Source organism: Sapajus apella, unplaced genomic scaffold (assembly GCF_009761245.1).
Source record: "Sapajus apella isolate SASKATOON/1434 unplaced genomic scaffold, GSC_monkey_1.0 scaffold45, whole genome shotgun sequence".
In the NCBI taxonomy this organism is placed as follows: Eukaryota; Metazoa; Chordata; class Mammalia; order Primates; family Cebidae; genus Sapajus; species Sapajus apella.
The window spans coordinates 16,495,290-16,511,256 of record NW_022436985.1 but is presented as its reverse complement, the minus strand read 5'-3'; the positions used below and the strand labels follow the sequence as shown (position 1 = coordinate 16,511,256).

The 15,967-nt window shown below is 38.7% G+C and overlaps 1 non-coding gene across 1 annotated transcript; it reads left to right on the top strand.

Annotated features, from left to right (window-relative positions):
* The first annotated feature begins 587 nt into the window (after nucleotides 1-587).
* Nucleotides 588-702, top strand: LOC116524572. The gene has a single exon (XR_004257397.1). It is a non-coding gene; the product is annotated as a U5 spliceosomal RNA (small nuclear RNA).
* Nucleotides 703-15,967: the final 15,265 nt, after the last annotated feature.

Sequence of the window (15,967 nt, the reverse complement as noted above, 5' to 3'; positions counted from 1 at the left end):
TCTATCATATTGATCATAGAGACATGGTTAACTCTATCTAGAGTACACACGGACTTTTCTGTCCACCGACAGAGGACTTCAGGAGATACCATTACTTACCACTTTTCTAGGACAGGAGTGGAGAGTTCAGGCCATAAAAAGACAGAGCATCACTGTGGAAAGTTTGTAATAGTGTTTAAAGGAGGCAGCAAAACAGACTAAAGAAGTAAAAGGCAGAGGTAAACAGCTTATGTTCTCATGACTTTGCCAAAACCCAGAATTACCTCTTTCCTTTATCTTATACTTTCTTTATTGCAAAATATAATATAGCTATCTAAAAGTATATATTCTGACTTTGTTCATAATTGTTTCCTTGCTTTTATTTGTATTTTTGCTATCTTAACATTGGTCCCTAGCTATCCTAGTTTCATAAATATAATCACACATTATTTTGTATCTGACTGCTTTGTCTTAATTTTATGTTTTTAACTTTTATCCATGATGTTGGATATAGTTGGGGTTAATTCATTTTCATTACTGTATGGTATCCCATTCTATGAACATAACATAGATAATTTATGTATTCTACTTTTATAGAAATTATTTTGATTCTCTGGTTTCATTTCAAATCCTATAAATTTTTCTCCTTTTACTGAAGATGTTCATGAAGAGGAACAACTCTGAGTTTTAAATCAATTTTTGAAACCTTATTTTGACCAGGGTCTCTATATAATATATATTAATATATAAGTAATTAAAGTTATTAACATAATTTTAAAAAATTCTTTATGTTCCAATTTTATCTATTCTGAATAATGCTTCTTTGAACATACTTGTATATGTCTGGTGTGAATCTATAACAAAAGAATCAAATGAACATTTAAAAATTTTAAAAGGTAGTATATGAAAGTAAGACTGCAACAGATTGGTTTAACAGCATATGGGACACAATTTCCATTAAGTGAAAGACAGATCAACGCAAATGACTCAAATTAAAGTACAGAGAGAAAAAGAACTGTTAGGATTTTTAAAAATGTAGAAAAGATTCAATGTTGAATTGTGTGGCCTGTCCTAGTCCCAACCAGTCAAGGTGCTAATATTCCCTTAGTCACAGGATTGAATCAAAAGTTGGCATGTAATTTGTTTGTTTGCAATCAGAACTAATCTTGGAGGTTAGTATTGAACCACTGGGATGTAATGCTCCCTTTTCCATTGAACTTGAACCTGAAACTTCAGTGTTAACCTGGAACTTCTAGACTGGTGTCTAGATATAGTCAAGAGGGAAGAATAACTAAGTCCTGATAAGATCATTTTGAGAGCCACAGCAATCCTATCCTTGACTGTTCTGTTATGTGAGAAAATATTTCTGCTCTTGCTTTAGATCTGTTAGAGTTGGTTTTGGCTTTGTCTTGTTTTCTCACCTTCAACAAGAGCCTTAACTATAAATACTTCTTCACTTTCGTGCAGTCCCCCCAAATGCCCTCTTGCATGTCATCCAAAAGGAAAGGTAGATCTAATAGTATGGAGAGCTTTATACCAACCCCCTGGCCTATCTCCTAAAGTGTTTATGATCTTGAATCTGGCCCTTTCCCAGAAAAGCTACAGCATTGCTCTAGAAGGCTGACTGACAACATATGGGACAGCTGTGCAGAAATCTCCTTCTTCATTGGCTCCCCAGTGACCTATATTCATCTAGCAAACCTTGCATTCCTCTGTCCCTTGATCATTTTTTGGACCCTAAGTTTAACATATTGTTTTAATTAACATTTTAGGAGCTAAACTCAGAGAGCAGTAATTATATCTGAGTGGGAAGGTTCGTGATTACTCTCTGAATGGTATCATATTCAAAGTAAGTAAAGAAATGCTTGTGAATTTCAATTGCTTTTCCTTTTCAGTCTGAAGATAAACCTAACATTCAAAATTCCCATCAGAGAAGAAACCCTGCTTGTTTACATCTCTGTAAACTGACTTCTCTGAGCTTCATGGCCCTCTCCTCTTGAGTTCTCTTTCCATTCCCATCTCCTTTTCAGTTGTTATATCCTAGGCCCTGGGCTCTGAGCTTTGAACTCTAGGCAGGTCATGATTTACCAACTGGCTGATTATTTGACACATAGAAACTGCCCTCATTTGCAACTAGCCTGAAAAGTGTCTTTTTCTTTCAGCTTTATACTATCCTTTATTCCTTCTTTTTCACTGGGATAATGTTTTTGAAAAACTCCTGGATCGAGCTTTGGTTCCAATATTTCTTTTTATTCTTCGTTCTGCCTTGCTCTTTACATCCCCTCCCCCTCAACCCACACACACATAAAATTAAGAAAGTCAGAGCTTACAAACTGGCAGGCTATAAAGCTGGCCCACAGATATATTTCATTTCACCTTAATATATTTTAAATTTTGTCTTTGTTAGATGTAGTTAATATCAAGAGATGCCACATAACAATAATCACTTCAGGATTTTCTTGAAATGTCAGAATATCTGGCACCCTGAGCCCAAATTCCTTTACAGCAACAATTAGATAGAACTAAATAGCAACAGCACCTTTTATCTTACAGCTGGTCCACTTCACTCATTTGCCCACTTCACTCTCCCACTTGGGGCCGCAGGAAGGCAGCATGGTGCAGAGTAGAAACAGCTGCAAAGTGTGACCACTGGGCTTGGGCAGCCCATGGACCTCCCTGTACCAGCATGGTGTCCTGTGTGCTGAGCAGGAAGGTCCATGGGCTGGACTTCAAAGAGCCTTGTTCTTGCAGCCAGGGGCTAGAAACCCTAAGCAGTGATCTGTTAGTGGACATAGGACAAAGGAAATGTCAGTAGTTGCCACAGGGTGAACAAATGGTAGCCAAGATCAGAAGCTCCCAATGCCTCAGCATTGCAGAAAAATGGAATGACAAAAAAAAAACAAATTAGGTTACCTTATCAGAATTTTAAAACTTATTTCTTCTATATATCTGAATACATAGACTGAGATTCATGCTCTCCATACTATTGATTGAGACCTCATTTTAAAATACTTGTTTTCTCTGCATATAACCACTGACCACATTATTTTCGCTTTTTCTTATTTTTTTTTCTTAAATTATAGGCTCAAGGGATACATGTGAATGTTTGATACACAAATATATTGCATAGGGGTTTGGACTTCTAGTGAACCTATCACCCAAGTAGTGAACATAGCACCCAATAGGTAGTCTTTCAACCTTGCTCCCCACTTTTGGAGTCTTCAGTGTCTACTGTTGCCATCATAATGTCCAGGAGTACCCACTGTTTAGCACCCACTTATAAGGGAGAACATGTGGTATTGTGTTTTCTGTTTCTGAGTTATTTCTCTTAGGGTAATGGCTTCCACCTGCATCCATGTTGCTGCAAAAGACATGATTTCATTTTTTTTATGGTCGTGTGGTAGTCCATGGTATATATTAATACCAGATTTTCTTTTAAACATTAAACATCACATTTTATTAAAAATGAAACTCCATATTTTCTTTATCCAATCTACTCTTGACACTTAGGTTGATTCCATGACTTTGCTGTTGTGAATAGGGCTGCAATAAACATAAAGGTGCATGCTATCTTTTTGAATAAATTTTTTCTTTTCCTTTGGGTAGATACCCAATAGTGGGATTGCTGGGTTGAATGGTAGTGCTGCTTTAAGTTCTTTGAGAAATCTCCAGACTGTTTGCCATGTAATTGGAACTAATTTGCACTTCTACCAACAGTGTATAAGCATTCCCCTTTCTCTGCAACCTTGCCATCATCTGTTGTTTTTTGACTTTTAAATAATAGCCATTCTGACTGTTGTGAGATGATATTTCACTGTGGTTTTAATTTGCATTACTTTGATGATTAGTGACATTGAGCATTTTTTTAATGTGTTTTTTGGCCACATGTATGTCTTCTTTGTTTTTAATTTAACCTTTAAGTTCCAGGGTACATGTGCAGGTTTGTTGTATGGGTAAACTTGTGTCATGGGGGTTTGTTGTATAGATATTTTGTCATCAAGTTTTAACCCTAGTCCAATTAGTTTTTCTGATCCTCTTACAACTCCAACCCTCCCCTCCTATAGGTCCCAGTGTGTGCTGTTCCCCTCTATGTGTCCACATGTTCTCATCATTTATCTCTCACTTATAAGGGAAAACATGCATGATATGGCGTGGCTCTGTGTCACCACCCAAATCTCACCTTGAATTGTAATAATTCCTATGCGTCAAGGGCAGGACCAGGTGGAGGTAATGGATCTTGGAGGCAGCTTCCTCCCTCAAGTTGTTCTCATGATAATGAATGAGTCTCATGAAATTTGATGATTTTACAAGCATTTGGCATTTCCCCTGTTTGCATTCATTCTCTCTCTTGCTGCCCTGTGAAGGGGTGCCTTCTGCCATTTTTGTAAGTTTCCTGAGCCCTCCCAAGCCATGTGGAACTATAAGTCAATTAAACCTCTTTTCTTTACAAATTGCCCAGTCTCAGGTATTTCTTTACAGCAGCATGAGAATGGACCAATACAACGTGATATTTGGTTTTCTGTGCCTGTACTCGTTTGCTAAGGATAATGGCCTCCAGCTCCATCCTTGTTCCTACAAAGGACATGATCTTGTTCTTTTTTATAGTACCACATAATTCCATTGTGTGCATGTACCACATTTTCTTTATCCAGTCTACCATTAATGGGCATTAAGACTGTGAATAGTGCTACCGTGAACATACATATGCATGTGTCTTTATAACAGAACAATTTATATCCCTTTGGATATATTCCTAGTGATGGGATTGCTGGGTCGAATGGCAGTTCTGTTTTTAGGTCTTTGAGGAATTGCCACTGTCTTCCACAATGGTTGAACTAATTTACACTCCCACCAACAGTGTATAAGCAAGCGTTCCTTTTTCTCTGCAACCCCATCAACATCTTGTTATTCTTTTTGTTTACTTTTTTTTTTTTTTTTTTTTTTGAGATGGAGTTTCGCTCTTGTTACCCAGGCTGGAGTGCAATGGCGCGATCTCGGCTCACCGCAACCTCCGCCTCCCAGGTTCAGGCAATTCTCCTGCCTCAGCCTCCTGAGTAGCTGGGATTACAGGCACGTACCACCATGCCCAGCTAATTTTTTGTATTTTTAGTAGAGACGGGGTTTAACCATGTTGACCAGGATGGTCTCGATCTCTTGACCTCGTGATCCACCCGCCTCGGCCTCCCAAAGTGCTGGGATTACAGGCTTGAGCCACCGCGCCCGGCCTTGTTTACTTTTTAATAGTGGCCATTCAGACTGGCGTGAGATGGTACCTCATTGTGGTTTTGATTTGCATTTCTCTAATGATCATTGACGTTGAGCGTTTTTTCACATGCTTGTGGCCAAATGTATGTCTTCTTTTGAAAAGTCTCTGTTCATGTCCTTTGTCCACTTTCTAATTGGGTCGTGTTTTTCTCGTAAAGTTGTTTTAAGTTTCTTATAAATGCTGGATAGTAGACCTTTGTCAGATGGGTAGATTGCAAAAATTTTCTCTTGATTCTTTACTCTATTGATAGTTTCTTTGTGCAGAAGCTCTATAATTTAAGTCACATGTGTCTGTTTTTGTTTTTGTCACATTTGTTTTTAAGGTCTTAAGTCATAAATTCTTTGCAGAGGCCAATGTCCAGAAGAAGTTTTCCTATGCTCTTTCTAGGGTTTTCATAGTTTCAGTCTACCATTTAAGTCTTAATCTATCTTGAGCTAATTCTTGTACATGCTAAGAGATAAGGTCCAGCTTCATTCTTCTGAATATGGCTAGCCAGTATTTCCAGCACCATTTACTGAATAGGATGTCCTTTACCCATTGTTTATTTTTGTTGACTTTGTCAAAGATCAGTTGTTCGTAGATGTGTGGCTTTGTTTCTGAGTTCTCCATTCCGTTTCATTGATCTATGTGTCTGTTTTTATACCAGCACCATGATGTTTTGGTTACTATAGACTTGCAGTACAGTTTGAAGTTGGATTATGTGATGCCTTTGGCTTTGTTCTTTTTGCTTAAGGTTGCTTTGGCTAGTTGGGCTCTGTTTTGGTTCATATGAATTTAAAATTTATTTTTCTTATTCTGTGAAACATTATGTTGGTAATTTGATAGGTATAGCATTGAAACTATAGATGGCTTTGGGGAGTATGGTCATTTTAATGATATTGATTCTTTCAATTCATGACCACAGAATTTTTTTTACATTATTTTGTGTCATCTATGATTACTTTCATCAGTATTTTGTAGATCTCCTTGCAGAGATCTTTCATCTTCTTGATTAATTGTATTTCTTGGTATTTTGGGGGGGCGTGGCAATCATAAATAGGATTAGTTCTTGATTTGTTTCTCGGCTTGAACATAATTGGCATATAGGAATGTTAATGACTTTTGTATGTTGACTTTGTATCCTGAAACATTATTGAAGTCATTTACCAGGTCTGGGAGTCTTTCGGAGGAATCTTTCCAGTTTTCTAGGTATAGGATTATGTCATCAGTGAAGAGATAATTTGATTTCCTCTTTTCCTACTTGAATGCCTTTTATTTCTTTCACTTGCCTGATTGCTCTGGCTAGCGCTTCTAGTACTATGTTGAATAGAAATGGTAACAGTGGACATCCCTGTCTTTTTCAAGTTCTTAGGGGGATGCTTTCAACTTTTGCTCATTCAGGATGATGTTGCCTGTGAGTCTGTCATATATGGCTCTTATTATTTTGAAGTATATCCCTTTGATGCCTAGTTTGTTGAAGATTTTTTTTTCAACTTTCATTGTAGATTCATGGGGTACATGTGCAGGTTTGTTACCTGGGTGTAAAGGTTTGTGGTACAAATTATCCTGTCAACTCATGTACTGAGCATAGTTCACAACAGTTAGTTTTTTAACTCTTGCTCCTCCCCCCCTCCCCCCACCAGTAGTCCTCAGTGTCTATGGTTGCCATCTCTATGTCTGTGAGTATCCAATGTTTAGGTCTTACTTGTAAGTGAGAACAAGTGGTATTTGGTTTTCTGTTTCTGCATTAATTTGCTTAGGATAATGGCCTCCAGCTGCATTCATGTTGCTGCAGAGGATATGATTTCATTTTGTTGAAAATCTTTATCATGAAGAGATGTTGGATTTTAACAAGTGCTTTTTCTGCTTCTATGAGATGATCATATGGTTTTTGTTTTTAATTCTGTTTATATGGTGAATCACATTTATTGATTTGCATTTGTTCAACCATCCTTGCATCTCAGGAATAAATCCCACTTGATCATGATGAATTATCTTTTTGATGTGCTGCTGAATTTGTTTTGCTAGTATTTTATGGAGGATTTTTGCATCTATATTCATCAGGAATATTGGCCTGTAGCTTTCTTTTGTTGTGTCCTTGCCAGATTTTAGTATCAGTATGATACTTGTTTTGCAGAATGAGTTAGGAAGGAAGCCCTCCTCTCTGATTTTTTGGGATGGTTTCAGTAAGATTGGTACCAGCTCTTTTTTGTACGTCTGGTAGAATGTGGCTGCAAATCCAGCTGGTCAAGGGCTTTTTGTGTGGGGGGGAGTAGATTTTTTTTTAATTACTGATTCAATTCCATAACTTGTTATTGATCTGCTCTAGATTTCAATTTCTTTCTACTTCAATCTTGGGAGGTTGTGTGTTTCCAGGAACTTATCCATTTCCTCTAGGTTTTCTAGTTCGTATGAGGATTTTTTGTATTTCTGTGGTATCAGTCATAATGTCACCTCATTATACATTGTCATTTCTGATTGTGCTTATTTGAATCTTCTCTCTTATTTCTGACTAATTTAGCTGATAATCATCTATTTTGTTTATTCCTTCAAAAAACCAACTTTTCATTTTGTGTGGGGTTTTTTGGTCTCAGTTGCATTTGGTTCTGCTCTGGCCTTTGTTATTTCTTTTCTTCTGCTAGCTTTGGGTTTGGTTTGTTCCTATTTTTCTAGTTCCTTTAGATGTGACATTAGGTTGTTAATTTGAGATTTTTCTATCTTTCTTAGATAGGCATTTAGCATTATAAACTTCCTTTTTAGCCTGGGTTTTGCTGTATCCCAGAGGTTATGGTATGTTGTGTCTCTATTTTCATTAGTTTCATTTATGTTGACTTCTGTCTTAATTTTGTTGTTTACCCAAAAGTCATTCAGGAGCAAGTTGTTTAGTTTCCACGTACTTGTGTGGTTTTGAGAGTTCCTCTTACTCTTGATTTCTAATTGTATTCTACTGTTGTATGAGAAAATGATTGGTATGATTTTGATTTTTTTAAATTTATTGAGACTTATTTTATGACTGAGCATGTAGTTAGAGAATTTCCTATGCACAGATGAGAAAAACTGTACATGCTGTGGTTGTTGCATGCTGTATTCTGTATTGTCTGTAAAACTATTTGGTCAAGAGTCCAATTTAAGTATAGAGCTTTTTTGTTAATTTTCTGCCTTGATGATTTGCCTAGTGCCATCAGTGGGATGTGATATCTCCCAGTATTATAGTATGTCTGTTTATCTCTTTTCTGAGGTCTAGCAATATTTGTTTTATGAACCTGGGTGCTCCAATGTTGGGTGCATATATAATGAAAATAGTAAAATCTTGTTGAATTGAACCTTTTATCATTACATAATGACTTTTTTTTTTTACTGTTGCTGCTTTACAGTATGTTTTATCTGATACAAGAATAGCAACCTCTGCTCTTTTGTGTTTTTTTTGCACGATAGATCTTTCTCTATTCCTTTACTTTGAGCCCAAGGCAACAGAAGGTTGGACATTGTTTTTTTTTTTTTTTTTTTTTTTTGTCTGTTTGTTTTGTTTTGTTTTTAATCCCACTTGCCACTCTATGTCTTTTAAGTGGAGCATTTAGGCCACTTGCGTTCAAGGTTAATATTGATATGTGAGGTTTTGTTCCTGTCATATTTTTGTCACCTAATTGCTTTGTAGTCTGAATTGTGTAATTGCTTTATAGGATCTGTGAGCTTTGTACTTATGTGTGCTGTTATGGTACCAAGTATAGTACCATAGAATTTCTTTTAGCATCTCTTGTAGGTCCAGTCTGGTGGCGATCAATTTCCTTAGCATTTGTTTGCCTGAGAAAGATTTTATTTATCCTTCATTTATGAAGCTTAGTTTGGCAGGATATGAAATTCTTGGCTGGCATTTTCTTTCTTTAAAAAGGCTAAAATTAGGTCTACAATCTCTTCAAGCTTTAAAAAGGCTAAAATTAGGTTTCTGCTGAGAATTCTATTGTCAGTCTTATGGGATTTCCTTTACAGGTAACCTGATCCTTTTCTTTAGCTGCCTTTACGATTTTTTTCTTTTGCATTGACCTTGGACAGTCAGATGACTAATGCTTGGGAACGGTAGTCTTGCATAATATCTTGCAGGTATTTTCTGAATTTCTTCTATCTGAATATTGATCCATCTAGCAAGATTAGGGACATTTTTCTGAAGTGTTCCTTTGATTATTTTCTTACATTTTTATCTTCTGTCTCAGAAATGCCAATAAGGTGTAGGTTTGGTCACTTTACATAATCCCCACTCTCCCCTATGCTTTAGGGCTTTGTTCATTCTTTCAATCTCTTTGTTTTTGTTTTTGTCTGATGGGGTTAATACAAAAGACTGGTCTCAGTTTCTTAAATTCTTTCTTCTGCTTTTTCTAGTCTATTGTTAAAGCTTCCAATTGTATTTTGAAATTCCTGTAGTAAATTTTTCAATTCCAGATAGCCTATTTTATTTTTTCATTGTGTGTGTGTGTGTGTGTGTGTGTGTGTGTGTGTGTTGAATTTCAACTTTCCCTTGGATCTCATTGAGTTACTTTGAAATCTATAGTTTAAATTCTTTGTCATTCTAGACTTTTAAATTTATTTAAGATCTGTTGCTAAAGAGGTAATGCAACCCTAGGTGTCAAAACACTCTGGCTTTTTGTATTATCGGAGTTCTTGCACTGATTCTTTCTCATCTGAGGGAGCTGCCCCTTCTTATTTTTGAATTTGCAATCATTTGGATGAAACTTGTAAATTTCTTTATTCTTTTTTCCTTGAGGATATGACTGTGGAGTATGTTGTATATGGTCATTTGGCTGTGTTTCTGGGTGCTTTCAGAGGCCTAAGGCTCTGTTCAGTTTCCTTGATTGTGGATAGCTTCTGTGTGCCCTCTCAAGTGCTGTTTGTTGTAGTTATGTATCCTTTGAGCTTATTAACTATCTCCTGCAGGGCTGAGGGTGTGGGGAATCAAGAAGCTTATCTCTGGACTAGCACTAAGCCCTTCTGATGTCAGCATTTTTATTTGGTAGTGCAGTTCAGACTTATTAAACTGAAGCATTATCCATGGCCTGCAGCCACACTGGTGGTGCTTAGAGTAAAAGCCAGCACATCCTCAGGTGAGCTGATGAAGATTGAAAACACCTTCTCTAATGGAGGGTCATAAGGTAGGAAGAGATTGTGTTGAGGAAGGAGCAGGTCTCTGGGGAACGAGCAGGAGGGATTCACCAGCTCCTCATCCAAAGCCGGCAGGAAAGCCACGCACTTTACTCTCATGTCCCTGTCACAGGTCTTGTGAACTTCAATCTGTAACGGCTTTGACCTTTGATTCCTGACCACAGTGTGGCTGCAGACCATGGATATGTCCCTCTGATGGCTACCACCAAAATGAGTTTGGGGCAAAGCTTCTTCCCCGAGTCTAAAGCAGGCAGCTCCATAACTTTTCTGTCCTCCATTGCCAAGACTTTGCTGCTCTGCATAGGAAGGAGTAGTTGGGTCCAGCCTTTTGGCATCCAAATGCCATTGGCTGAATTTCAGTGGGAGTGGAGCTGGCATGAAAACCAGAAAAAATGTTTTCTCCACTCACCCCTACAGTGAGAAGATCCTACTGCTGTGTCTACAACAGAGGATGGGGGTAGGGGTGGGTGGGGAGGAGATGACACCTACTTCACATCCATTTCCAGGCATGAGTGCTGCCCCCTTCAGTGATTGCCACCACACCCCTGTTTCCTTTCTCCCAAGGGAGGCCCTGGTGGGCTGCACTCCTCCTTCCCTTAGGGGTGGCCCATGCCAACTGTTAGATTTCCAGGGATCCTGCAGCTTCCTGGGGACCCGCTGTCCCCTATGATTGCCATAGTCTGAGCAGGTTGTGAGGTATGGTGGTGTGGTGACTCAATGGCAGAGAATCTCTGGCCAGGGCGGTGGCCCACTATGGGTGCACTACCAGTATGGCACCTGCTGTCTCAGTTCAGGTATGAGAGCATGTGGGCACGCCTGCACGAGCTGGCCACCCAGGTTTCCATCCCTGGAAAGTTTCCAAAATTGCCACCAACAGCCTTGCACAGGGTCACCAGGGGCAAGGGGCTCTCCGATAGTTGGTGGTCAGCAGATGGTCAGAGGGGTAAGGGAGGCAGAAAAGCACTCCCACCTCTCTTTCTGCAGGGCTCCAAGTTCCTCAGGGGTTGATCTCTGCCAGATTCTTGCTACTTTCCTTTTCTGCAGCCCAGCTTCTTCCTTCACACTCTCTATCAGATCTTGGCTCTCTTCCCTCAGTTTTCCATTTGAAACTTGACCATTCACCATTAACTGCGATCTTCTTTCTGAGTAGAACTGGTATCTGATGTCACTATGTCAGACATCTTGAAAACAACACATTATTTTCTTTAATAGTTTTTACCCACACATTTTGCATAATCTCCTGATATTTGATTATGAGAAGGAGTATTTTTCAAAGTACACGGGCCATAAACTTAAGAGTTAACTGGATAAGTTGTTATCCTGGTTATTATTACTGTTTAACAAACTGGACCAAAACACAGTGGCTTAAACAAAAGTCATTCATTCATCAATTTAGGGCAGGGCATGCTAAGCTTGGCTTATCTCTGCTCCACACAGTGTCAGCAGGTGCTGCTTGAAGGTGATTAGCGTCCAGGGGCTGGAAACCTGAGAAGGCCCACTCTCTCACTCACGAGTCTTGGGCCTGTTGCTGGGTGTTAGCTGGGGTTGATGGCTGAAACCTACGTAGGGCCTCACCATATGGCTGCTTGGCTTCCGTAAGCACTGTGGCTTGGTTTCATCAGTAAGTATCCCAAGAGACAAGAGGTGGAAGCTACTGTTCAAATTCTAGGCCCAGAAACCTGCACAGCATCCCTTACACTGCATTCTCTTGGTTAAACTGTGTCTTTACCCAGAGTCAAGGAGAGAAGACAGAACCCAGCTCTCTATACAAGGAGCATCAGTGAATGTCTGGACCAGGTTTTAAAACTGATATAGCTATTCAAAATGCAAATACTTGGGTTTTACCTTAGACCTATTAATCCATTTTTCTGAGGCTTAAGGCTGGAAATCTAGTTTTAATAAATAATCCCAAATTTTTCTTAGACCAAAATTTGATTTACATATCATCTTACAACCTCCCATTTAACATAAAGTTCCAACTTCACTATATTGCTTTAGCCAAGAGTATTTTGTGATATCCCACAATCACCATGTTTTGTTTGAGGGAAGGGTATAGTGCCAAGTAGTTCATTCTGAGCTTGAATTCCTCTCACACTACATACAGAGCAGAGCACAGGAGAATGTGAAAGGCACTGAGCAAGTGAACAGTTAATAATTCTAAAGTCATTATGGATATGTATCCAGTAAGCAGCTGCATTCTGATAAAAAAAACAAACAAACAAACAAAAAAAAAACTTTAGCTGATTTTTATCGGCAGTACCCCTCCCTTTTGAGATGTGCTTCCTTTCCATATAAATGTTAAAGAGGGTCAATTATTTCAGTAGTGGTGTGTGTTAGTGGGGTACCCTTGAGAAGCAGACCCTGAAATAAGGACTGAATACACATAGTTTATTTGGAAAATCCAGGGATAGACAAGATGGAGAAAATAAGGCAGTCAATGTAGGCACATTATTAAGCCAGCTAACTCCATGGGCAACTGGAGTTTAATCCAACTGGGAAGCTCTGGGGAAGGAAATAAAACACACACATCCAAGTTATCCTGCTAAGGGGAAGCAGAGCTGGAGTATTCATATTCCTACCCTCTCAAGTAATCTGTAAAGGTGCTCCTAGGGGGTAGATAATTCCTAGGTATTTCAATAGGCAAAGTGGATTCCAGTAGCCCAAAAGCAGATATTGGCCATTGTAAACCTGGCTGGTGTGCATGGAAATGGTTAAGGATCTAAGAGGATATAGGCAGAACACACCCACAAAATGTCAGAAGATCTCACATCAGCACTCTGGCTTCACTGAAAAAAAGTCAGGCCAAGGACTCTGACGTATCAGACATTCTAACTGGTTCTTTAACCTGCTCAACATCACAGGGCCAAGTAAATGCCAGAACTGGCATATAAACCTAGGCCAGTCTGCTTCTAAATGCTTTTACGTCATTACCTTCAAAAGAGTAAAGCTCTGCTTTGATTACTCTCTGTTGTGTTGTTTTAGACTGCACATGGAACTCCTTACTTTTCTTGGAGTTGAATAATCTGCCTAACTGACAATGTGCTTTTGTTGTGCTATTTCATTTTTCCTAAAGAAGCAACTACTTATCAATGAAATAATTAGCTTTTGGAGCATTTGTGACACGTTTCCAGATGTGTACTGTCCAATATGAGCTGGCCAGATCCAGAGGAGCTCATGCCATGGTACAGCAGAAAACGCACAAAAGCTCTATCGATATCTTGGACTCCATTAAGACCCTGGCTTTGCAGACGACTTTGATGTCATCTCTCCCAATTTATTGTGTGGTATTTTCTTTTACAAGCAAAGGAAAGCATCTGGGCTATTTCTCTCAGCTGGTTTTGCTCTTTTAGGTAGTGTTTGGGATTACTGTTTGGAAGGCTATGTTCTAAATTGCCAGTGATACCACATGTGCTGGCTTCATATTTCCTAATGTTCTTTCCCGTTACTCCGCCATGTATCTAAGCCAGCCTCTGTGCTGCTCAGATGAACCTTCAGCTACTATTTTCACATTAATTCTCTTCAGAAGGCAAGCAAATTGCAAGGCAACTAATGAGTTTTAATGACAAGCCTTCTGCCTAGAGTGAAAAACAATTATCTAATCATTATTCACCCAGGAGGTGGCATGGGAGGAGGTCCCAATTATTTCAGTTACATTTCTTTGGTTCATAAATTTATCCAGCTTACTACGTATGTATCATTTTTCTCTCCAACAAGAAATGTGTTTTCTTTCTGGACCATTTCTATTTAAGGAATGTAAAGCCATGGGATTAAGATTCATATTTGTGGAGATCCCACAGACACATTGACACTTAACAAGGTGGAATTTTATTTCTCCTTATGCCATTTTTACGCTAGAGACACTTCACACAGGCTTCTTATGAATGTGTCTATTTAGCTTTTCTTCCCTTGCCCTTTGAATTGAAGCCCTTTAAGTTCACATAGCCATCAATAAGTCAAAGATAGAGCATGTTTTCATGAAAGTAGATAGTGATATTAAATTTTATGCCTCTAAATAGAGGATGCAAGCTAGAAGCTTACTGGTCAAATTTACTGTGTAGATATAGATATCTAGATATAGATGGATTTAAAGATACATACAATCAACATTTTTATAAATCTTTATATCTGTCCATATGTATATGTGTATACCATAATTAGAAGGCACATGTATAGATATGTTCAGTGTGATTTTTTTTTTTTTTTCTGAGACAGAGTCTCACTCTGTCACCAGATGCCAGGCTGGAGTGCAGTGACACAATCTCGGCTCACTGCAACCTCCGCCTCCCGGGTTCAGGCAATTCTCCTGCCTCAGCCTCCTGAGTAACTGGGACTACAGGTGCACGCCACCACGCCCAGCTAATTTTTGTATTTTTAGTAGAGACAGGGTTTCACCAGTTGGTTAGGATAGTCTCGATCTCGTGACCTCATGATCCGCCCGCCTCGCCTCCCAAAGTGCTGGGATTACAGGCTTGAGCCACCGCACCTGGCCGTTCAGTGTGATTTTAACAAAAATCTGAATTATCTATATGATATATATAAGAAATATATTATTATGAAATATGTTAATTTTAATATTGGCATTAATTAAAATAATTGCACTTTGTTCCTCACAAAAATTTAAATGAGTACCTTTTTTAAATAGCATATTTTATGTAACAGCATAGATTTCCTACTTCTTTTAAAAAGCTAAAAATTAAGCAACACTGGGCCCTCATTCCCACATAGCATTGATATGTTAGAGTGATTAACACTGACTCTTTTAGATTGGGAGAGTACTCTCTAATCTGCCATTGACCTCGTTACTCTCCTTGTTCACCCAACACTAAGGCCCAATGTTAGTTACCACTGTGCTTGCAACAGTACTCAAACACATTCATATGTTTGCATGAGTGGCCTAGGCTCTGGATGATTGGAAATTCTGGTTCTATACATACTGAAAGTTACAGGACAGAATATATGTTTGTCTATCCTTGTTCATCTAGTACCAATCATATAGTAAGTGCTTAAGGAATATGAGTTAAATGAATGAAGGGAAGGATAAATTGAGTCTTTAGCAAGGAAAGATACTTGGTTATAAAAATTATATTTCCTTCAGCATAGTAGAATTTTATGTCCCAGTTGCCAGTAATTTTGCCTACTCTTCAACTGTGCTGTCTTGGCTCTGGACCAAAGTTACCAGCAGCATGCGGAGGGGTTACAGGATGGAGTGACCAAAGTGATAGTGAGCTGAGTTTATTGAGAGAGCCTCCCAGAACTGTCTCTGCTTCCACATCACATATTACATTATTAACGAGGGGAAAGTGACTGTCTGTACCTTATTTAAAAATGCAACCACTTGAGATTTGAGCAAGTGGTTGGTGTGGCTCCAGATGCCAGGAAGCCCAGATTTCTCCCCCAGTCTCCCTCATGCAGCCCTTATCCTATTAGAACTGATCAACTAATGAAGAATATTGAATTGAATTGAATTTTTTGGAAAGAAATCTCACTAAAAGAGATTTGTTCACTTGTTTACTGTCTGTTTTCCACTAGAAAATGTTTCCTTAGAGCAAAGCCCTGCTCGTAGTTTGTCACTGTGTTCCCAGCATGTGACAC